Source organism: Dendrobates tinctorius, unplaced genomic scaffold (genome assembly GCF_039654945.1).
Source record: "Dendrobates tinctorius isolate UK_male_01 unplaced genomic scaffold, ASM3965494v1 ptg000250l, whole genome shotgun sequence".
NCBI lineage: Eukaryota > Metazoa > Chordata > Amphibia > Anura > Dendrobatidae > Dendrobates > Dendrobates tinctorius.
The window spans coordinates 52,093,869-52,118,792 of record NW_027361917.1 but is presented as its reverse complement, the minus strand read 5'-3'; the positions used below and the strand labels follow the sequence as shown (position 1 = coordinate 52,118,792).

General features: G+C 43.3%; 1 protein-coding gene across 1 annotated transcript in view; it reads left to right on the top strand.

Moving 5' to 3' along the window:
* Positions 1-24,924, top strand: part of SYNE1 (spectrin repeat containing nuclear envelope protein 1) — a 591,877-nt gene that overhangs the window by 122,261 nt on the left and 444,692 nt on the right. The gene's annotated exons all lie outside the window — the stretch shown is intronic.

Genomic DNA, 24,924 nt, shown 5'->3' with positions numbered 1-24,924 from the left:
GTTTGAGGATTTGCTCCCGTCCGGTCTAGTCATATTAGTTATCAAGGTCATTGGTCGTCGTCCTTTCGCCAGATTGGCCAATAATTTCCCCGCTTTATTGCCAAATTTGTGTAGATCAACTTCCTGTTGTGATCGTATCAGGTCCTATCTTTTCCCCACCCAAGAGTGAAATTCCTGTCTCGCTGCCTTCCACTCCTCTTTCGCACTTTGTGTCTTGTTTGCTAAGTACCCCGCGTATTTCTCTCTGAGGGCCTCGCTTGCGTTTTGGTATTGTTTATGAGTATGCTTTCTAAGTTTAGCTACATGTCCCATCAATCTACCTCTCAGTACTGTTTTTGCAGTTTCCCAGAACAACATTACATCCGCCGCATGTTCACTATTAGTACTGCTATAATCATCCCACCATTCGATCAGAGTTTTGGCAAATTCCTTGTCTCTAAGCAAAAACGACGGAAACCTCCACAGATAATCTGTCCCCCTCTGTATTGTATCAGTAATGTCTAAAAGCACTGGGCTATGATCCGATATCACCATATCCTCAATTACCACATCTCTAACCCTATGCATCAAAAGTTGGTCAACCAAAATGTAGTCAATCCTGGACCACGCTTCATGAGGATGTGAATAGTGAGTGTACTCCCGGTCATTTGGATGATGCAATCTCCAGCTATCTTTCAAATTTGTGTCTTCCAAAAGCTTGGCCATTAAACCTTTTACCTCTCTGATCGGCCTACCATCATCCCTACTATATCTCTTGTCTTCCCCCCTTGAAACCACCGCATTAAAGTCCCCTCCAACCACCCTTTTGAGTTCTGTATCCTTTTCCAATTCCTGAGTGATGAAGTTAAAAAAAGAAGTTTGTTCATTATTGGGGGCATATATGTTATGTATACCAAATTCTCCCTGTGGACTGGAAAGCTTGATGTAGATATACCTCCCTTCCTCGTCATTGGTCTGAGACACTATCGTGTGATTAAAATTTTTGTTGATCAAAATCATCACCCCTGCCTTGCGTCCCATGGAGCCTGACCCAACTACTTTTCCCACCCATAGTTTTTGCATACGAAAGAAATCTCCCTGGGGTAGATGAGTCTCCTGTAATAATGCTATATCCACTTTCAATCTTTTGAGGTGCCTCAATATCATCATACGTTTATGTGGTGACTTCAATCCTTTTACATTCCATGTCACTATTTTAACCATTATCCCAATTCCTCAAATATGTCAAGTCGCCATGTGGCCTTTCATATGTGTGGTGTTGTGCTTCCTTCAAGCGTTCAGTGCGCTTATGCCGTTGCATTCCCTGTACCCATCCAACCTTCCTGTATCCATTAACAATTAACAACCCCTCAACTATCCCCCCCTGTACAATCAAATGTCTCTGCACTCCCATTTTTTCTGTGATGCTCCTGGCTCCGCTATTCTCCCTCAGCCATTTAATTAAGAATTATACGTAGTCTATCCCTCGTTAATTTATTACCCAACTAACCCAAACAAGGCCTTCTTGGTCAGTAGTCTAGCCAACATATAGCACCCCCTCCCTCCTTTCCCATGCATAATATTTGTCATTACTGAACCCAGAATCTTTCTTCTTCCCAGCTTTGTGGATACCTCAACATCCAACAGAGGAGTTTATCAAATAAAAATATAAATGCGAAAGAAGCCCGATCCCCCCCAGATATTAGTACTCCCCTACCCCTACCCCTCAGAGTAAGCAAAACCCCAATATCAATAACATCTGGAGAGATGAGAGGAACCAGTAAGAAGAGGTCACTTCAACCCCCACTATCCGTCAATCTCTCCTCTCATAAATCCCTCAGTTCAGTCTTCAAACCCCCTCCCCAGAGTCTCTCTCAGGGCACTCCCCTGCCCTGGTTTCCCGACTTGTGTGACGGCGATCTTCGTGCCTTAGGGTTCTCCATGTGAGGCTCCTTCCCTTCCTCTCTCCTTTCAGTCCAGTCGTTCCAGCCCTCCTCCCGAACCTCCCCTTCCCTCTCCCCGTGTCGACCACCCCTCCTCTCCGGAGATTCACTTGTCAGGTTTCTGTCCTCCATCTCCTCCATCCATGTCTCCGCCTCTCTCAAGTCCTTTGTCACAAAAAAAGATCCATTTCGTTTTGTCACTCTCAGAAGAGCAGGGTAGAGTAGTTGAAACTTTATACCCTTGCGGTACAGTGTGGTGCATATCTTGCTGAAGGACTTCCTTTTCCGGGTGACCTCTGCCGAATAATCCCCAAAGATCAATATTTTATGTCCTTGAAGAGACAGTGGGGTCCTTCGTCCTCTAAATGCTCGCAACAACTCTTCTTTGTCCTTGTATTCCAAATATTTTATTATGACTTGGCGCGGTCTGGCTGAACCAGTCACCCCTGCATTACCCTCCTTCCCGTCCTCTCCCCATGTGCCCGTGTTTTCTCTTACAGGGCCCACTCTGTGCGCTCTTTCCACTCTGCATCTGTGTGTCAGGCCCAGCGCCTTGGGAAGCTCTGCTTCACAAATGTTATCCAGCTGCCGCATGGTTATTGATTCCGGTAACCCCACCAATCTTAAGTTGCTTCTCCTGGACCGGTTTTCTAGATCTTCCAGTTTGTCTTTCATAGCCTGGGAACCCTCCTCCATCTCCTTCATTCTCCCCTTTAACGTTGTCACCTCATCCTCTGTATTAGATAATCTTTGTTCCAGCTCTGCCACTCTGGCTCCCTGCTGTGTGATCTGTTCTTTAATGGGGGATAGCGCCACCCCCACCATGGCCTCCAGGGACTCCTTTATCTTGTCTGCCAGGTGTGCTGCCACTGCTCCTGCCAGGTGATCATAGTCTATGAGCACGTCCGTTAGCTGACTGCTCTGCTGGGCTGCCGGCTGCTCATGCTGCCTTCTCCCCTCCTCCTCCATCAGGCTCTGCTCACCTCCCTGCAGACCGCTGTATCCCGCGTCTGCCGCGCCCGCCGCCATTTTGAGATCTCGTGCTGCGTGGTCTTCCCCAGCAGCTCCTGGCTTTAAATGCTTGCCGCCGCTCCGGAGAAGGTACCGCTCCATATACCGGCGTCTCCTACTTCTTATCCCTCACTTCCCGCTGTCTCCCGCAGCCTTGGGGTGATCTTTGTCGGTCTTTGTAGCTGAGGGGAGCGCGGAGCTCTGTGTCCTGCGTCCTCACATCACAGCGCCGGAACCGGAAGTCTTGCTGGGTATTTTTACATCGCGCACTGACAGTGCGCTCTGCTGCCAGCTCATTACTTCTGATTAGAGATGGTGAGAAAATGGACTGTCATTGTGTACATTGCACAGTGACAGAGCAGTGACTTCCTCAGCCCCTGAAAGGAAGGTCACTGATGACGCTTTGTTTCAGGGAGGAGGCAGAGGCTACGGCAGTGACTTCAGCCTATGCCCCCTGATTATGGTGATGATGATTATCCCAGCATTAACTGAGAATTCTCAAATGAAGTGTCATCAAAAAGGGGGTTGTAAAAAAAAAAAAAAAAGCAGTTACTGTAATAAGAGAAGGATAGGGAATTTTTACTTAAAGTATATTGGAAAATAGATTAGATCATGGCATTAAATAGATAGGCATTTAGGATAAGAATCAGTTTGTATTTCGGACCACTTTCTTACAAAGTTTTAAGAATTTTGCTTAATGCTGAACCTTCTGGTACCCTACTACTGACTTTGAGTATGCACCATTTCCAATTCTTTGCATTCTGACCCTCAAAGGAAACCTGTCATGTGAAAAAACACACTATTAAACTGTAGAAATGGGGTTAATCTGCAGGTTAATTGCGTTGTGAGCCTGCCTATTGCCTGCACTTAGAGCCGCAGTACTGAAAGGAAGTAATCTTTATTCCTCCTGGCAGTGTTCGGCATTCAGTCATAGGGGTTGTACCAGTACGATGTCAGTCGCGACTCTGTGCATAGAGAGTGGTGGCTGTAACCGCACCCCAAGTACTGACTGACAGCTCACTCAGCATTAAGGCTGGCTCTCAGTCAGTGCTGAGGGTGCAGTTATTATTATTATTATATATTTATATAGCACCATTGATTCCATGGTGCTGTACATGAGAAGGGGTTACATACAAATTACAGATATTACTTACAGTAAGCAAACTAACAATGACAGACTTTTGAAAAGAGGAGAGGAACCTGCCCTTTCGGGCATACATTCTAAAGGATTGTGGGGAAGGAGACAGTAGGGTGGGGGGGTTGCAGCAGCTTCAGTGTTGGTGAGGCGGTAGCTCCGGTAGTGGTGAGGAGGCAGCGGGGTCATTGCAGACTGTAAGCTTTCTTGAAGAGATGGGTTTTCATGTTCCGTCTGAAGGAGCCGAATGTGGTTGATAGTCAGACGTGTTGGAGCACAGAATTCCGATATTCAGGAGAAGTCTTGGAGGCTATTAGGTGAGGAGCGAATAAGTGTGGAGGAGAGAAGGAAATCTTGGGAGGACCGGAGATTACGTGAGGGAAGATATTGGGAGATTAGTTCAGAGATATATGGAGGAGACAGGTTATTGATGGCTTTATAGACCAGTATTAGTAATTTGAACTGGATACGCTGAGGAATTGAGAGCCAGTGAAGAGATTTGCAGACGGGAGAAGCGGAGGAGTATCGAGGAGAGAGATGAATTAGTCGGGCAGCAGAGTTAAATATAGACTGGAGAGGTGCGAACGTGTTAGCAGGGAGGCGACAGAAAAGGATGTTGCAGTAGTCGAGGCGGGAGATGATGAGGGCATGCACAAGCATTTTAGTAGATTGAGGGTTGAGGAAAGGATGGATTCTGGAGATATTTTTGAGCTGGAGGCGACAAAGGTAGAGAGAGCTTGGAAGTGCGGTTTGAAGGACAGGGCAAAGTCAAAGGTTACTCCGAGGCAGCGGACTTCCAGTACGGGGGAAAGCGTGATGTAATTAATTGTGATAGATAGATCAGGTAAGGAAGATCTGTGAGATGGAGGAAAGATGATGAGTTCAGATTTGTCCACATTGAGTTTGAGGAAGCGAGAGGAGAAGAAGGAGGATATGGCTGATAGATACTCTGAGATTCTGGACAGCAGAGAGCTGATGTCTGGGCCAGAGAGGTAGATCTGAGTGTCATCAGCATAAAGGTGGTACTGGAATCCATGGGACTTTATGAATTGTCCCAGGCCAATTGTATAGATTGAGATGAGTAGAACAGAGCCTTGGGAGACTCAAACAGAGAGAGGGTGGGATGAGGAGGTAGTGTGGGATTGGGAGATGCTGAATCTGTGGTTGGAAAGGTATGAGGAGATCCAGGATAGGGCGAAGTCTTTGATGCCAAAGGAGGAGAGGATCTGTAGTAGGAGGCAGTGGTCAACTGTGTCGAAAACAGAGGACAGGTCTACAAGGAGGAGTATAGAGTATTGTCCGTTAGCTTTGGTTGTAAGTAGGTCATTAGTAATTTTGGTCAGGGCAGTCTCAGTGGAATGATGGGGACGGAAACCAGATTGTAGATTGTCAATGAGCAAGTTAGATGAGAGGTGGGAGGAAAGTTCAGCGTGGACGTGCTGCTCCAGGAGTTTACAGCAACTGCTGTCTATACACAGAGCCGTGACTGAAACTGTGTCGGCGCTGCCGGGGGGAATAAAGTTAATTTCCTCCTGGCATTGGGACTCTAAGTGTAGGCGCCAGACAAGTTCAGAACACTAATAACCTGCAGATTAACCCAACAACTGCTGGTTAATAGTGTTTTTTCCCTTGACAGGTTCCTTTTAACCTATTATTTTTAAGTGACTTTATAGTGTCCCCTAACCTCTGTATTTGAAGCTTCAGTAGAAGGGGGAAATAGCATGTCTTTTGTCCTTGGCCTTGTCATCAGTGGTGGTACTGTTATTAGAGGATTTGGTTAGCTTGATTTGCTCTTGCTTTCAGTTGCGTGGCTGATTCTGGTCTGAAGGTGTCACTGTTGCTGTTGCTAAAGAAACACTAGAACTATTCAACAGCTCGAAACACCGTGTCTGCAAATTGAGATTCTGATTTGGCTTGTATCCTAAGTCATACTACAAGACTCGTTAAAGGGTTGATTGTGACTTGTAGGATCGCTACTACCAATAGGTGGCGCTGTAGAGTAAAAGTCCTCTTTCTTTCTGAAGAGGCAATTTGCATATTATTTTCCCAGAGGAGCATTGCACGGCGAATAAGTCTCCTTACCTTGACAAGCCACAGCTGGCATGTCACTCTCCACAAGGAGAAACCTTACTTCTTAGACCCTAGAACTATTCATGAATGCTAGCTAATAACTCAAAGCTTCTGTGAAAACCTCAAATTGTAATCCTTGCAGCATTTCATGTGGATGAAAGTGAACATACCTACCTAAACCATTAAATACCCTGTAAATTATTCTTTATGTAGCCCTCAGAGTTCTCCATTGAAATCTGTAAAATCTTTCAAATTAAATAAATGCACTCTCTTTGAATCCTGTTGCTGTGAAGTCTGACTGTAGGGTTCTGGATGTGACCTACTCCTCCACATGTAAAGTGTCATCCTCAATGCACAATGAAGATTGAGTCACACTGAGTAATTGTACAGAAAAGTGGTGCATACACCAATTTGTAAAAACATGTCTATACCAACATTAAGTTTCATACTAACAGAATGATTTTAGTATATTTAGTTTTTATACATTAGATTTACATTTTATAGGTCAAAACTGCCTCTAAATCGCCATTTACCATGGGTACCTTGTAGGGCAAGGGTGGGCAATAAAGGAAATTTGTCAAGAGGTTTTTGCTACCCCGTCTGAGAGGAGCATAATATAGACGCAAAAACTCTGATTCCAGCAATGCATCACTTATTGTGCTACTTACTGTCTTTTTGATAAAATCACTGTTTTATCTTCTGCAGATCTAACAGTTCCCTGAATGCTGAGCTCTGTATAACCCCGCCCACATAACTCATTGGTAGCTCTCTGCCCATGTACAGTGTACACAGAAAGCTGCTAATCAGTGGTAGGGGAGGGGTTATACAGAGCTTATGAAAATGTTTGACAATCTGACAGCCAGTTTGCTAGTCCTTAAGTGATAACCTCCTGCTAATAAAACAGTGATTTTATCAAAACTTCAGCAAGCAGCCCTGTGAAACCTGCTGACAGATTTCCTTTAATTTTTCCAAGGGGCACATGAGAGTCACTGACTGTTGTTGAAAGCCAAACTAATCAGGTGAACTTAATTATTACTATTTTGTTTATCACTTAGCATTGAGCAGTTAAATATGTTAATCACCAGATACTGCAAATAATGCTTATTGTAACTTGTATTCTTAACTGTAGCAGCTAATCAAAATTATATACTGTAATTTACTTCTTTTAATAAAGTATATAAAAAGCAGCAAATCATACAGCTCCTGTTATTCAGCTTTAAAAGGAATCTGTTAGTAGGGTCAACCCTCTTTAGTTGTTAATATAGGGATTAAGGTCATAGAAAGTTTAATAAAATGATACTTTGTTATTTGTGATCCAATATCTCTTTCCAGAAAAATCCATGTTTTTCTTAATATGTACATGAGCTGTTATGATCTATGGGCTGGACATAGATCTCTCTGAGAACCTACCTCCAGAACGTATTTTAAATGAAAGGCGGTGTTACCTTGTTTAAGACAGGTAACGACTGACAGTCTGCTCTCCTCATCTAATTGCAGAGCTGTGTGTGATTATAACCAACAGACTACAGCAGAGCTGAGCTTTTTCTCATTAGAAACACATCTATAGTTGTACTTTTTCAGTGCTGTCAGCTTTTCTGCAGAATTGTGCCTGACTACAACACTTCTGCTACCAATGTGGGGTGAGGGGAGAACAGCAAACACATCTGCAGCATCAGTTGTCTTCTTGTAGTTCTGTCAGCTCTTCTCTACTACCCTTACCCCCTCACTGGCTGCCTGTGAGATGAAAGCTGAAGCACTATAAGAGTACAACTATAGCTGCAAATGTGTTTGTAATGAGACATTACTCATCTCTGCTGTACTATGTTAGCTATAATCACACTCTTTCTGCTCTCTTGATCTCACTGCAGAGCAGTTAGTCATTAGATGCCATTAAGACATCGAATTGTAAAATGGTATAAAAACATCAATGTTAAAAAAACAAGCCCTCCCCCAGCTGCATCAATGGAAAAATTTAAAAAAAGTTGTGGGTTTTAGAAAATTAGCAACACAAACCAAATTTTAAGATTTTTTTAATTACTAAAAGATACAGTGCGTTGCGAAAGTATTCGGCTCCGTGGAACTTTTCAACTTTTTCCCACATATCATGCTTCAAACATAGGGATACCAAATGTAAATTTTTGGTGAAGAATCAACAACAAGTGGAACACAATTGTGAAGTTGAACGAAATTTATTGGTTATTTTAAATTTTTGTGGAAATTCAAAAACTGAAAAGTGGGGCGTGCAATATTATTCTGCCCCTTTAACTTAATACTTTGTTGCGCCACCTTTTGCTGCGATTACAGCTGCAAGTCGCTTGGGGTATGTCTCTATTAGTTTTGTACATCGAGAGACTGAAATTCTTGCCCATTCTTCCTTGGCAAACAGCTCGAGCTCAGTGAGGTTTGATGGAGATCGTTTATGAACAGCAGTCTTCAGCTCTTTCCACAGATTCTCGATTGGATTCAGGTCTGGTCTTTGACTTGGCCATTCTAACACCTGGATATATTTATTTGTGAACCATTCCATTGTAGATTTTGCTTTATGTTTGGGATCATTGTCTTGTTGGAAGACAAATCTCCGTCCCAGTCTCAGATCTTTTGCAGACTCCAACAGGTTTTCTTCAAGAATGGTCCTGTATTTGGCTCCATCCATCTCCATCTTCCCATCAACTTTAACCATCTTCCCTGTCCCTGCTGATGAAAAGCAGGCCCAAACCATGATGCTGCCACCACCATGTTTGACAGTGGGGATAGTGTGTTCAGGGTGATGTTTATGCCAAACATATCGTTTGGCATTGTTGCCAAAAAGTTTGATTTTGGTTTCATCTGACCACAGCACCTTCTTTCACATGTTTGGTGTGTCTCCCAGGTGGCTTGTTGCAAATTTTAAACAACATTTTTTATGGATATCTTTGAGAAATGGCTTTCTGCTTGCCACTCTTCCATAAAGGCCAGATTTGTGCAGTGTACGACTGATTGTTGTCCTATGGACAGACTGCCCCACCTCAGCTGTAGATCTCTGCAGTTTATCCAGAGTGATCATGGGCCTCTTGGCTGCATCTCTGATCAATACTTGGGAGATGTTCCAGCAACTTCGACCAAAGGATGGTTAAAATCAAAAGACTTTATTCCAAAAAAATGATTAAAAACAGAATAGATGCATAAAAAACATATGGTTCACCAATGTGACAGACATGAGTATGAGTAAGGACCCTCTAGTCCGAAACGCGTAAGCGTCTGTCACATTGGTGAACCATATGTTTTTTATGCATCTATTCTGTTTTTAATCATTTTTTTGGAATAAAGTCTTTTGATTTTAACCATCCTTTGGTCGAAGTTGCTGGAACATCTCCCAAATATTGTGCCTACAAGATTTTCCGGAATCCAAGTTCCCTGCACCGCCCAGGATTGATTGCATTCCTCCAGACTTCGCATTTGCTACGGTTTGGTGAGCTGACAAAAAACTTTTTCCTTTGTGCATCTCTGATCAGTCTTCTCCTTGTTTGACATGAAAGTTTAAAGGGACGACCGGGTCTTGGTAGATTTGCAGTGGTATGATACTCCTTCCATTTCAATATGATCACTTGGAGAAGCAGGAAGCTCATCTGCATATTTCCTGTGCATTCTGGGAAGAGGAGAAGAGTCGCTTTAAGCTGATCGATCGCTGGGACTTGCCGGGTCTCGCTGTTTGAGGACATCGCAGAACCAGGAATTGGAGAAGCAGGAAGCTCATCTGCATATTTCCGGTGCATTCTGGGAAGAGGAGAAGAGTCGCCTTAAGCTGATCGATTGCTGGGACTTGCCGGGTCTCGCTGTTTGAGGACATCACAAAACCAGTGATTGGAGAAGCAGGAAGCTCATCTGCATATTTCTGGTACATTCTGGGAAGAGGAGAAGAGTCGCCTAAAGCTGATCGATCTCTGGGACTTGCCGGGTCTCGCTGTTTAAGGACATCGCATCATAGACTGCATCAGCAATAGCAATATGGAAGAGAAGAAAATCCACATGGTCACCTGCAACACATGCTACATGTTTACGGATCTTCCGGCCCAAAAACTCAACTTTACCTGTCAGAAGTGCAAACTTGTTGCCCTCTTAGAGGAAAAGGTGCAGGGACTGGAAGAAAGAATAGCAACATTGAAGGTAATTAAAGAACGTGAGGACTTCTTGGATGAAGCAGAAGCAACCATTCAGGATACAGAAAAAGAGAAAAGCTTCAGAGCAAATACAGAGGCTGAAAAGTGGAGCCATGTGACGAAAAGAAGCAAACGGATCAAGTGGTCATCACCACCCACACAGCTTAGCAACCAATATGAAGCCCTCATGCTGGAGAACGAAAATGGCACAGCTGAAGATGATACCGTATCTACAAGAGAAGACACACTATCAACAAAAGAAGTTACTCGGTCAACAAAAGCGGAAACAAATGACACTCAAAACACTCACGAGCAACAAGTAGTGCGCCCGGAAAGAAAAGAAGAGTGGTAGTTATGGGCGACTCACTACTAAGAGGCACGGAGGCAACTATCTGCAGGCCGGACATAACCGCATGAGAAGTATGCTGCCTCCCAGGAGCAAAAATCAAGGAAAATGGCCAACAGGATACCAACTATCCTCAAATCCAAGGACGACTACCCTTTCCTACTGATACATGTAGGCACAAACGACACGACAAGAAATGACCTACCAACTATCTGCGAAGACTTTGACATTCTGTGGAAGAAAATAAAGGAACGGAACGTACAAGTTGTTTTCTCATCAATCCTCCCAGTCGATGGTCATGGCATCAGAAGATGGAATAGGATACTAGAGGTGAACAACTGTCTACGACGGTGGTGCAGGCAGCAAGGATTTGGATTCTTGGACCATGGTGTGAATTACCTCTACGATGGACTTCTCGCAAGAGATGGGATACACCTCACAAAACCTGGGAAACACACATTTGCTAGAAGACTTGCCACACATCAGGAGGGCTTTAAAGTAGAAGAACAGGGAATGGGAGGAAAAACAGCAGACAAGAACATGCAGCAGAAGGACAAACTAATCAAGGTTACTAGATGTGGTAAAGAGGACCCAAGACAGGGAACTCAGAAGAAAGCTAAGAAAAAGGAAGCAAAACTTCTTTCCTGCATGCTGACCAATGCAAGAAGCCTGACCAATAAGATTGAAGATCTGGAGTTGGTAATGTATGAGGAAAAATACGACATAGTAGGAAAAACTGAGACATGGTTAGACGATAGCTATGACTGGGCGGCTAACTTGCAAGGATATGAATTGTTTAGGAGGGATCGTAAAAAAAAGGAAAGGGGGTGGAGTCTGTCTATATATAAAGTCCACTTTAAAGCCCACACTAAGAGAAGATATACAAGAGGGAAATGAAGAGGTGGAGTCTCTATGGGTTGAGATACAAGGAGAGAAAAGTAATAAAATCCTCATAGGGGTTTGTTATAAGCCACCAAATATAACAGAAACCACTGAAAATGTATTATTGAAACAAATAGACAAAGCAGCAAATCACAATGAGGTGATTATTATGGGGGACGGGCTTCAACTACCCCGACATAGACTGGGAAACTGAAACCTGCGTATCTCAGATTGATTAAATTTGTTGGTGTTGGCCCTTTAAAGAACAATGAGGGTGAAATCATAGAGAGCGATGTGGGAAAAGCAAATGTTTTAAATACTTTTTTCTCAACAGTGTTCACACAGGAAACGGATTTGCCAGGGGAAATGCAGAGTGATAATGTAAACTCCCCATTAAGATTACCTGCCTAACCCAGGAAGAAGTGCAGAACCGCCTTAGTAAGACTAAAATTGACAAATCACTAGGCCCTGATGGCATTCACCCTCGGGTATTAAGGGACTTAAGTAATGTGATAGTAAGGCCTCTATTCCTTATATTTAAAGACTCTATAGAAACAGGGTATGTTCCTTTTGATTGGCGGCAAGCAAATGTGGTACCAATATTCAAAAAGGGGTGTAAAAAGGGAACCTGGAAACTATAGGCCGGTAAGCTTAACATCTGTTGTGGGTAAAATTTTTGAAGGGTTTCTAAGGGATACCATTATGGAATATCTCAATGTTAATAAATGTTTAACTCCATATCAACATGGATTTATGAAGGATCGCTCCTGTCAAACTAACCTGATCAGCTTCTATGAGAATGGAAGCTCTCAAATGGACCAAGGAGAATCATTGGATGTCATTTATCTCGACTTCTCTAAAGCATTTGACACTGCCCCACATAAAAGATTGGTAAGTAAGATGAGAAAGCTTGGGCTAGGGGAAAATGTGTGTAAATGGGTAGGTAGCTGGCTTAGTGATAGAAAACAAAGAGTGGTTATTAATGGTGCATACTCAGATTGGGCCAGGGTTACTAGTGGGGTACCACAGGGTTCTGTATTGGGCCCCCTACTATTTAATATATTTATTAATGATCTAGTGGATGGCTTACACAGTAAAATATCAGTATTTGCAGATGATACAAAACTATGTAAGGTAGATAACACAAAGGAGGACAGTTTGCAACTACAGGCAGATTTGAGTAAATTGGAGAATTGGGCTGAAAAACACAGATAAGTGTAAGGTTATGCACATGGGAGGTAGAAACAAATGCAACAATTACTTACTAAATGGGAAACTGCTGGGGAAATCAGACATGGAAAAAGACTTAGGCATCTTAGTCAATAAGAAGCTAAATTGGAGTGCCCAGTGTCAGACAGCTGCCACCAAAGCAAATAGGGTCATGGGATGCATTAGAAGAGGTCTGGGGACACGAGATGAAAGCATAATTCTCCCTCTGTACAAATCACTCGTCAGACCACACTTGGAGTATTGTGTGCAATTTTGGACGCCGGTGCTCAAGAAAGACATTACTGAACTTGAAAAGGTTCAAAGGCGGGCTACTAAAATGATAATTGGAGTTGGTTCACTACAATACCCAGAAAGATTATCAAAATTAGGTCTATTTACTCTAGAAAAGAGAAGACTTAGGGGAGACCTAATATATATATATATGTACAAGTATATCAGAACAATACAGAGATTTCTCCAATGAACTGTTTGTACCCAGGACTGTGACAAGAACAAGGGGGCATTCTCTTCGTTTGGAGGAAAGGCAATTTCTGCTCCAGCATAGGAGAGGGTTCTTCACGGTAAGAGCAGTGAGGCTCTGGAATTCTCATCCTGAGGAAGTGGTGATGGCCAACTCACTGAATGAATTTAAGAAAGGAATGGATGCTTTTCTTGTGCGTAACAGTATAGAAGGTTACGAATAACATAATATTATAGGTAGATGGTTGACCCAGCTTAGGGGAAGGAATTTTTTTCCCTATGGAGAAAATTGGCTTCTACTCTGTGGGTTTTTTGCCTTCCCCAGGATCAACAATGCAGAACAGCTGCACTAAAAATAGGCTGAACTAGATGGACATAAAGTCTTCCTTCAGCCTTCAAAACTATGTTACTATGTTCAAAACTATGTTACTTGCACTGTTTTCCTTGGGATGTTTAAAGTTTTGGAAATCATTTTGTATCCAAATTCGGCTTTAAACTTCTCCATAACAGTATCACGGACCTGCCTGTTGTGTTCCTTGGTCTTCATGATGCTCTCTTTGCTTCAAACAGAACCCTGAGGGTGTGTGCACACGCTGCGGATTCTGCTGCGGTTCCGCATGAGTTTTTGCTGCGGTCTACAGTACCATTATTCCCTTTGGGAATAAAAAACCACAGTGCAGACGGTGCGGATTTTTCCGCATGGTTTTCCTGCGGTATAGAAACCGCAGAAAGAATTGACATGTCAATTCTTTCTGCGGATTTCGCTGCGGTTTGCCATCTCCTCCATTGTGGAGATGAAAAACCCCAGGTCAAAACTGCAGCGCAATCCGCAGGTAAAACCGCAGGTCGATTTACCTGCGGATTTTACAAAATCCGCGCTGCCAAATCCGCACCCCAATCCGCAGCGTGTGCACGTACCCTGAGACTATCACAGAGAAGGTGCATTTATATGGAGACTTGATTACGCACAGGTGGATTATATTTATCATCATTAGTCATTTAGGACAACAATGGATCATTCAGAGATCCACAATGAACTTCTGGAGTGAGTTTGCTGCACTGAAAGTAAATGGGCCAAATAATATTACACGCCCCACTTTTCAGTTTTTGAAGTTCATTCAACTTCACAATTGCGTCCCACTTGATGTTGATTCTTCACCAAAAATTTACATTTGGAATCTTTATGTTTGAAAGCATGATATGTGGGAAAAGGTTGAAAACTTCCACGGAGCCGAATACTTTCGCAACGCACTGTATCTTTTAGTAATTAAAAAAAATCTTAAAATTTGGTTTGTGTTGCCAATTTATTGGATTTAGGTCAGGTGATTGGCTGGGTCCTAGCAGCTTTATATTCTTTCTGTGAAACCCATTGAGAGTTTCCTTGGCTGTGTTTAGGATTATTGTCTTGCTGAAATGTCCACCCTTGTTTCATCTTCATCATCTTTGAGGAGATTTTTTTCAAGAATGTCTCTGTACATTTTGTCCATTCATCATTCCTTCAATTATATGAAGTTTGCCAGTGGCAGATGCTGAAAAACAGCCCCACACCATGTTGTTCCCGCTTCCAAGCTTCACTATTGGTATGGTGTCTTTGGGGTGATAGGCAGCGCCTCTTGGCCTCCTAAAATGGTGCGCATTATGGAATGCAAAGAGATCAATTTGGGTCTTATGTGACCAGACTATATTCTCCCAGTATTTCACAAGTTTCTCCAAATGTTGTTGCGCAAACTTTAAACGTGCTTGAACATGCTTTTTGTTCAGCAGTGAAGTCTTGTGTAGTGAGCTTGCATTCAAGCCATGGAGGTAGGGAGCATTATGTATTTTTTTTTTTTTTTTTAAGCAATTGTACCTGCTGATTCCAGGTCTTTCTGTAGCTCTCCACAGGGAGACATTGGCTCTTGGACAACTCTTCTGATAATTCTTTTCACTCCTGTCTGAAATGTTGTAGAGAGCACCTGGTCGTGGCCAGTTTATGGTGTATTTATGTTCTTTCCACTTCTGAATTATGACCCCAACAGTGCTCACTGCGATCTTCAGTAGTTTAGAATTTCTTCTGTAGCCAATGGCATCAGTATATTTTCCAACATTAAGGTTGCAAACTTCTTGAGACAGCTCACTGGTTTTTCTTGTGTGGCACCTTGGTAATGAGACACCTTTTAGAGGCTATCAGTTGTACCAGCTGATTTTATTTTTCACTAAGTGGCAGGATGATAGATTTCAGTTACTGTCATGACTTTCCATGGCTTTTAGCATATCTCTTTGTTCATGTGTTCAATAGTATTTGTTACGTCTGCGACCGTGGACGCGGTCCAGCCGACGCCTCCACGTCGCCCTACCCAGACTAGGGAAGGGCAGTGAGCAGGGTCTGTGGCAGCTGAGCCATGTGGACAAGATGGCGACATGCAGAACTAGATTACACCGCACAACTTCAGGTATGAAGAAACATAAAGTTTACTTAAACGAAATCACAGTACATAAACAGAACATAACTATGCCAGGCTCCCGATTCCGCACATCAAGGAAGGGTACACATCTCAGTATAACAGACGAAGGCAGGAGGACATCACAGGTTGAAGCCAATCCAAGTTTATCTGGCACGGGCATACTAGGACGGCCTCTCTCTCAGGCCTCAGGCATAGCACAGGCTCAGCAGGAAAACATCAGACTCTGACCCAGAACAGACTTCCTTACAGGGTGGACCTCAGGGAACCAGCAGGACATTGGGACTCAGGGTGGACCCCGGGGAACCAGCGGAACATCGGGACTCAGGCAGGACATTGGGACTCAGGCAGGACATTGGGACTCAGGCAGGACATCGGGACTCAGGCAGGACATCGGGGCATTACGACACAGGCAGGACATTGAGACTCAGACTGGACATCAGGGCATCAGGACACAGGCAGAACATCGGGACTCAGGCTGGACTTTGGGGCATCAGGACACAGGCAGGACATCGGGACTCAGGCAGGACATCGGGACTCAAGCAGGACTTTGCGTCACAGGCTGGATCACGGATGGCACAGGATCAAGGCCAACACCATGGCAGCTCAGATCATTGTCACAGACACGGACAGCGCAGGTCCAGAAACACTGGCGTGGCAGCTCAGGTCATCGGCTGAGACACAGACGGTACAGGACCAGAAACACTGGGGTGGCAGCTCAGGTCAACGGCTGAGACACAGACGGCACTGGACCAGGCAGCGGTGGTCGGGCTCTAGGTACCATACAGCGGTTGCAAGACTCTGGACATCGAACACGATCTCCAGGCACCAGGCAGTGGTCGTCAGGTTAAAAACTACAGTCAGGCTCCGGGCATCGGACCTAGGAAGGAACTCAAGCAGGATGGTGCAAGCACTGCCGGGTTGGAGCAGGGCTGGATGGCGTAGCAGGCTGAGCACAGCATAGTAGACGCTCAGCAAAAACACCGGACTCCATCTTTAAAAGAAGAACCCAGGTTAGTTCACAGTCACTGGGTACAGGGTTCCAGAGACAGAGGGACTTCAGGAACATAACACAGAGGACACAGTTCAGACAGGGTCAGGTGCAGGAACAGATACAGGATCAAGGATTCAGGCCTGAGAATGCAGCCCTCAATGAGGCGGGAAACAAGACACAACAGAAACGGGCCTGGATATGCAGCCTCCAGGAAAGGCAGAAAAACAGGACACAAACAGAAACGGATCTGGGTACTCAGCCCCCAGAGCAGGTGAAAAACAAGACACAAACAGTAATGGATCTGGGTACTCAGCCCCCAGAGCAGGCGAAAGAACAGGCATCAGCTTTCCTAGAACTGAATGCAGGCAGAACAGGAGCTGAACACCAAACACACATGGCAAGGTTCAGGAGCTTAAAGCAAAACTCTGGCAACGTCCAACAGGAAAGAGTAACTTTATATAGGAGCTGCTCCTCAGCAATAGGCTGGGGAAAGAAACTCCGATGCACACACTAACCCTAATAAAAGCAGCGAAGATGTGTCCGCGTGCACCCTAACCACAAACAGAAACCATTACTGCACAGACAGAACAGGAACTGAGGATTAGGGCACCTGGCAGTGGCTGCAAGCCTGGACATACGTGGAAAGTCATGCACCAGCTGCAGAGGACCTTGCAACCCGCGGATAGCTTCCACAGCGGCAGCCAGGGACCGCACATGCGTATGGTCATACAGCGGAGCAAAGACATCACAACACGTGCAGTTACGCAGCGGAGCAGGGAACTGAGCAGCATCCATACAGGTAACAGACAACAGTATCCCTGCTAATTAGGGGGAGAGGAGCAAAGGGTTAAAGCAGAGACATATGAGTAACGCCAGAGAAACAAAGCACCCACCCACCGGCGTTACAGTATTTCTTTGTGTCATTTGTCATTATTACACATAACTAAATTTATGGACAGCTATGGTTTATTTCTTTTCCTGTATGGATTGAATGGGTTGTTACTGACATATGATGAGAATTTCATGTCAAGAGCACCTTTAGAAATATATTTAGCTAGAAAATCGGTGACGTGTTCAATACTTATTTCACCCAGTGTAAATAATATATGAATACCGTGTTTATTATATAATATTTTATACTTGATTGTAGAATATAATAATATATTTTGATATAGTATGCTACATGAGTAATAAGCATTGTTCAACAGAAACTAAACCCACAATGCTTAGATTCCTCCTATGAATTTCTCCTAAAACAATTGATCATATAACCATTTGGTCACCTGGTGATAGTCCCGGAAGACCCTTGCCAGTCGGTATCTTCAACAGATGGCCATGATGGGAACAGCTTCATATGATTACAAAGCACATCCTTCATGAAATCTCTACATCTATTCCATTTTTATAGCTCTATTGTTATAACCATTAACGGAGACTAATTGGTTCTGACTTTCAGTTTTGCCATTAAATGTGGGAAGATATATTGGCATTGAATCTTTTTTTTTACAAACCCTCCTGGCAAGGACTAATATACATTTTATAAACACGGTAGAGCGTATTAATTATAACTGTATGATAGATTAGTATTTTTAATTAGTCTGTGGGAGTTTTAAAGAGATTCTGCATTTCCCTTATATTAGCAGGATATGTTGCTAGGCAATTTTGGCCACCATGTGAGAAGAAAATGTGCCTATATCCATCTGACTTGTGTACCAGCTTATAAATTCTGGACTCTCATTTCTTAGATTACTTGAACTTGTGAAAAAATTAGATATCACATGCTTATCAGTTAGTGCTGGTGCAGATCGATTCTCAGGACATGGTCCATCAGCCACATCAGTAATCTATGGTCACTGGACAAGCACCCTGTGAGCCACCTCCTACCTGACTGCTACTGCAGCTTTTATTTTGATTAGCCAGCCTTTCATGATATAACATGTGATTTACATCGCGATGATAACATCGCACCAGACAAAGAGGAGCCGCAGATGCCAAGAGGTAGAAGGTGGTTCTCAGGGATCCTGTCCAGTTGCTACAGATTACTGACGTGGTCAAAAGGGCTGGGTCCCGCAAATTGGTTCTCATACAAATATATGTGCAGTATTAGGCTACTTTTACACATCAGTTTTTTGCCGTCAGGCAGGATCCGGCTATTTTTAGAAAAAACGGATCCGGCATAAATTTTGGAGAACTGTAGAAACGGATCCGTTTTTCTGCTGGATCCATCTAGCAGGTTATATCTGTTTCCTGGGGGCTGGCCAATTGGATCTGAGCATGCGCAGACTTAAAAAAACGGATCCGGTGGCTGGATCCGTCTTTTTCTGGATCCGGCGCATTCCGGCGCCCATAGACTTTCATTGTGGCAAAAAGCCGGAAGCGTCGGATCCGGCGCTTCCGGCTTTTTCGCCGGAGACAAAAAACGTTACAGTAGCCGTTTTTTCCAGACGCCGGAATGAGACAAGTAGCCGGATCCGGCAAAAACCGGATGAAACGCAATGCCATCCGGCGCGATCCGGCGCTAATGCAAGTCAATGGGGGAAAACTGGATCCGGCATTGCATTTCGCCGGATTCGGTTTTACAAAAAACAGCCGGATCGCGCCTGAAGGCAAAAAACTGATGTGTGAAAGAGGCCTTAGTGGTATTAGGAAATGGAAGCTACGGTACTCTTTAAAGTTTGATTCACACATTTACTTTTGATGCTGCCGTTTTTTCCAGTATAGAGGTGGATTAAACACAGGAGACATATAGGGTATGTCCACACATCACATCTACCATTATTTTCTGTAGGATCAGCAGCAGAATTCTGAGTCTGACAGTTACATTTATATGTTTTACAAATTGCGAAAGGCAAATAATCCCTAACTAAAAACTTTAAAATATAACTTTTATTTGTGTTTATTAAAAAGAAGTACTATTAAAAATTGCACTTTCCAGTGTATATTAGTTTAGGACACAGGTATATTCGTTTATAGACTCACGTCTTTTTAGGTAGTTCACAGTCCTAATCCCATTTTATGACAGTATTCAAGGGTGCGGACGCTACTTATATCCCTCCAAAAAAACCACTATACAATCACTGGCTGGTGCTTATTAAAATTTGCTCCTAAGCCTCCCCAACATGTTTCGCCAGCTAGACTGGCATCATCAGGGGGATGAGGCTGTAATGAGATTTTTTTTTTTTTTTTTTGTTAAGTGTGACAATTACATTTCTCACACCCAGGTGCCTGAATACAGTATCTGCATAAGGATTAGCCCCTTGCAATAGCAAACATAGGAGACGTTTAAATATTGCTCCTATAAATCTCAGTCAATTGTTGCATCTACCAAAAAATGATCAGGACATAGAACTGGCAAGAAACACAAGAAGAAATCATGTATATCTAACTCGAAGAAAGATAATGTGTACTATCTCCACCTGTAATCCGATTTCAAATACACCCACCGTCCTTAACTTATCTGAACAAGTAGATGTCCTCTCAAAAGGTCTAAACTTTGTTCCTTCAAAGGAAGCTGATTTGTTTAATACACTAATGGATGTTAACACATTTATGAGATGTTTAAAGACATTTTTGTCAGAAAAACTTATCCAATCAAACAACTGCTTCTCTAGGTGCCTGTTAATCTTCATCTTTATTTAAACTTTCAGAAATAATGTTCAATTACTACTTTGACATCTTATTGATGTCAGCAGTTCAGACTATCATGAAAAACCACCTGACTTGAAATTTCCCAACCCATCCTTTTATCTGATTCAGTCTAGAGCTTCTGTGGTGGATGATTTCCAGCTTGTTATTGAATGGGGCCTCACAGGTCTGTTCACTTCTAAAAAAGACAATCTGTCAGACACAAGCCATTTCACAATTATGGGACAATCCAAACATTGTTATTTGATCTTCAGACAAAGGTGGCTCTGTTGTTATACTGGACTAGATATGTTATAAAATAGTTACGGACCTGTTATCTGACACACATGTGACCACACACCAAACGTATCTGTCACGCTTTGACTAGGGACTGTGGACGCTTACCTGATTCTAAAACTATAGGTGCCATAGTCTGTCCCTGTCCCCTGGATTACCCCGGAAAGTGGAAGCACCGGGGTCACGTACCTTGCTATGCTCCTAACTTAGCCCTTATCTGTTCCCTCCCCCACCCAGCGAGATGTGAGGCTGAAGTGTATAGGATTACATTAACCTGACAGACAACGGAAGACAGACAGGGATAAATTAAAACTATAATTATACAAATAGACTCACAAAGCAGCAGAGTGGAACACAGGGGAGGGATAGGTAGGAGAAACCAAGTAGATGAGGATAAGGATAAGCACTCAAACCAACTCCACGCAGAAATCTCCAGAACAACTCTCCAAACGCCCACTCAAAACACGAACTACTCCTCTAACACCAAACAAGGCAGATAAAACTATCACTGGCAAAGCCAGAAGCAAGGAGGAGGCTTCTTATATCTGCTGGTAGTAGCGAACTCTGAACAGCTAATACCATCCAAGACAGCGGCACGCACAGGTGTTAGCTGCAGCAACCGGCTCCTGCCTCCTGTGACCCACTGCTCCGCCGCTGTCGCTCCCCCTCCATCTTCTGGGACCCTCACTCCAGTATAAGCCGAGGGGGGCATATTCAGCACAATTAATGTGCTGAAAAACTCAGCTTATACCGGAGTATATATGGTACATCTTAGGTTGGTTTCACATTAACGTTTAAGGCCGCAGCGTCAGCCTGCGCACGGCTGCCGCTAAGCCCCACCCCAGCCGCACCTCCGCCGGTAGCTCCGCCTACGGGCGCATGACACTGCATGCGTCCTGCGTCCCCTATCTTTAGCAATGGGGATGCAGGCCGTACGCAGGTATGCGTTTGGCGGCGCATGCGTCCTTTTGACGGTGCGCCGAGCGCACCAAATTGCAACAGTTTGCAACAGATGCTGCGGCCTTAAACGCTAATGTAAAACCACCCTAAAAACGGTTTTTAACAGTTGGAATAAAAGCGATGTTTTAATATACCTACCTTTACTATATTTAGCTATTTTTCTTCTGATGCTGGATCTTTCCTTTCCTCTTGCTAATCAACATGGAGTTAATCTGGTGGCTTTTTCACGTGGAATCCGAAAGTAAAATGAGGGGTTAAGTAAATGTCATTAACATTCATTAGAGGTGAAATTTGCACCAAAATCCTCATCAAATCCTGAAAATGTGACAGAGACAATACTGCAGTACCATGCAAAACTGATACTTACAGAGGCAAAACTGATACTGAGAGTATAGCGTGCTAGTACGAGCCTGCCTGAAAACAGTGCTGCAATACAATACAAAACTGATACCGAGAGTATAGCGTGCTAGTATGAACCTGACTGAAACCGTGCAGGGTCTGCTGCACTGACATTAGTGTTGCTGCCCCTTCAACAATTGATCAGTGGACTTTCACTTATCTTAATGTTGAATTCCTCGTTTATCTTTTATCTTTTTTTATTTTATATACAAATATGATATTGCCTATTTTTATATTATATTATGCTGCACATTTTTTTACTGGATATCAGGATTTTGCTCCCAAAGCTAAGATTCCTACTAAATACAACTTTCTAATCTGCACTTCATCTTTGGGGGCCTACACAACCATGATTACAGCCTTATGGGTGCTGTCTCTATATACAATAGAGCATATAGCACTTTTGAGCCACTTGTACTAGTAAGGCATGCTGTACTTGGGTTATGTAATGAATTATTATAAAACTGTGCTGTCTAGTGCAGCAATGTAGTGTTTTAACTCTGTACCATGACTCTAATTATCTCATGGTGTACTGATTTCATCTGCTTTGTGACCATTATGGCCTTTGTGTGATATTAAGGGGGGTAACCATTATGTTGTTGAACCTGATTTGCTCTGCCTCCCTCTGAGTTTTCTATATGCATTTTACTATCTATTCAGCAAAAGTAAATTATCTTTTTTTATGGACAATAACAAAAGGAAATCCATTTCTTGCACTTGTATGGGACCTGCTGTAGAGCTAACAATACCGTGGACCAGTTTCATGATCAATGCTCTGTTGCTGGCCCATTATATAGGTAATGGCACAGTAGTATGGACTATTTCATGGAGTGATTATTACTTTTTGGCCTTCACTACTGCATGGGGAATGAATTATAGGACATAGCAGTAATTCAGAAATCCATGGTATTTCTAGACGCATCTTATTTGTTATTTTATATATTCTTTTACCCCCTAAATATATATACAGTTTCTCCCTCTAATTAAAATACTAATATTCTTTATATACTCCTTAACATTGAAATTGCATCACCAAGAAGGAAAATTTGTTAAATTATGAAAATAACAAGTTGGCTAGACATGATATGCAAATGATGAAAAAATGGAAACACAATTTCTCAATTTATTCAGCATTGAGTGTAAAGGGGGTTTTACACATAGCGATATCGCTAACAATATCGCTAAAGCATCACCGATTTGGTGACGCAGCAGCGATATCGCTATGTGTGATGTGATACTTACCTCCATCCGGCTCCCCCGCTGTCCATCGCTGATCGCGCGGCTGCATTTCTCCTCGGGCGCTTCCTGCTGGCGCCGACGAGCGACGCGTGGACGCGGATGGAGGACGTCAGGATCGCCGCGTCTGAAAGGTAAGTAATGACCGCTGTATCGCTGCTGCATCGCTGTGAGATCTTCCTGTGTGGCAGCTCACTAGAGATCATTTAGCGATGCACCAGCGATCCTGACCGGGTCATATCGCTGGTCGGGATCGCTGGTGCATCGCTAAATGTAAAGGGGCCTTAAGCGACACATAATACAGGCACTTACACACTTTGGCTGCTATCAATGAGATTATTAAATGTTATTAAGTTATCTGGGGAAGGTTCTGTCTTGCTGAATACACTTGGGCATTAAATCATCAAGGTCCACTGCTTGCAGCACTATTTGCAATTGCCCCCCAATAATGCTCCATATGGGTTGGAAGGGAGATAAGTCTGGAGACACTGCAGGACTTGGTAGAACGTTTAGGCTAGACAGGCTTCTCACAGTATCACCAGCAATATGCAGTCTGGTGTTGTTGTGCTGAAAAACGGCTCTTGAGACTCTTCCATGTTCCCTTGTGAAACCTTTTCATGGCATTGTCCAATATCTGGCTAACGTTGCATCCAAGACAAACAGGAATCATCGCACAAGAGATAGACCTCCATCCTCCATTGCCATCTTATTCTGCGTTATGATAGCCTTTGAGAGTGTTGACCTGAAGTCAATGGAACACCTATATTTGGACGTCAGGCTCGTAGCCCTTCTCATGGATTGTGTAGACACTGTTTGATGCCTTAGGCTTCATATTTGACATCTAGTTTAACTTGTAGTACAGAATGGATGACTATGCAACACTCTTTGACTGTGACACAACCACGTGGGCAATGACATGAATAGGCCTTCAGAAGGGAGCATCACACTGGCCTTTCTCCCTAGATTATGGTGTAGGGTGGTATAATGTTCGGTAGCCGGACATCTCAAGTCTTTTTTTCAAGTTACCTAGCAGATTGTTCTGCCATTGATTTGATGGAACCAGTCGTGTGGCCATTTCTCCAAAGTGTCCCAGGAGCCATTTTTCACACCGTAATGTCAGACCTCGTGTTGCACACACAATTGTGTTCAGTCTGTGTGGCCTATCAAGCTACAATGGCCTGTGGTGTCTCTGGACTTGTCTCCTATTGAGTACATCTGAGATGTCAATGGCCTGCATTTGCAAGCAATTGGAGCTTCCTCAGACAACCATTAATAGCCTTACTGATAGCAGCCAAGGAGTGTAAGTCCACCATGTAGTTTTGCCTATATTGCTCATACGTGATAATAAATATATTGAGATGTTTTGAAAATTTGTTTTGAATTTTTTCATAATTTGCATATAATTAAGTCTATTGATCCTGTGATTTTCATAACTAGATGACTTTTCCTTTTTGCAATGTTACAATTTTAATGTTGAGTCGTGTAGTGTTATCAATTTCAGAATTAATTTCTAATTATTTAAAAACAAAGATTTAATTTGCAATGAATTTGCTATACCAATAGAAAGGGAAATGTAGCACAAATAAAAAAACAAGATGCCTATAAAAAAACATTAAAGCGCTCTTCGCACAGGCATTGTGTTCACAACTGAGCCATGACTATTCTGCAAGGTCCATGGAATTCTGACTGTACCACTAACATAGGAGCCTTCAGGCTTCCAGTATTTTCGGCTGCGAAAAGATTCCTACAGACAATAGATTTCTATCCTGTAGGACTATACAG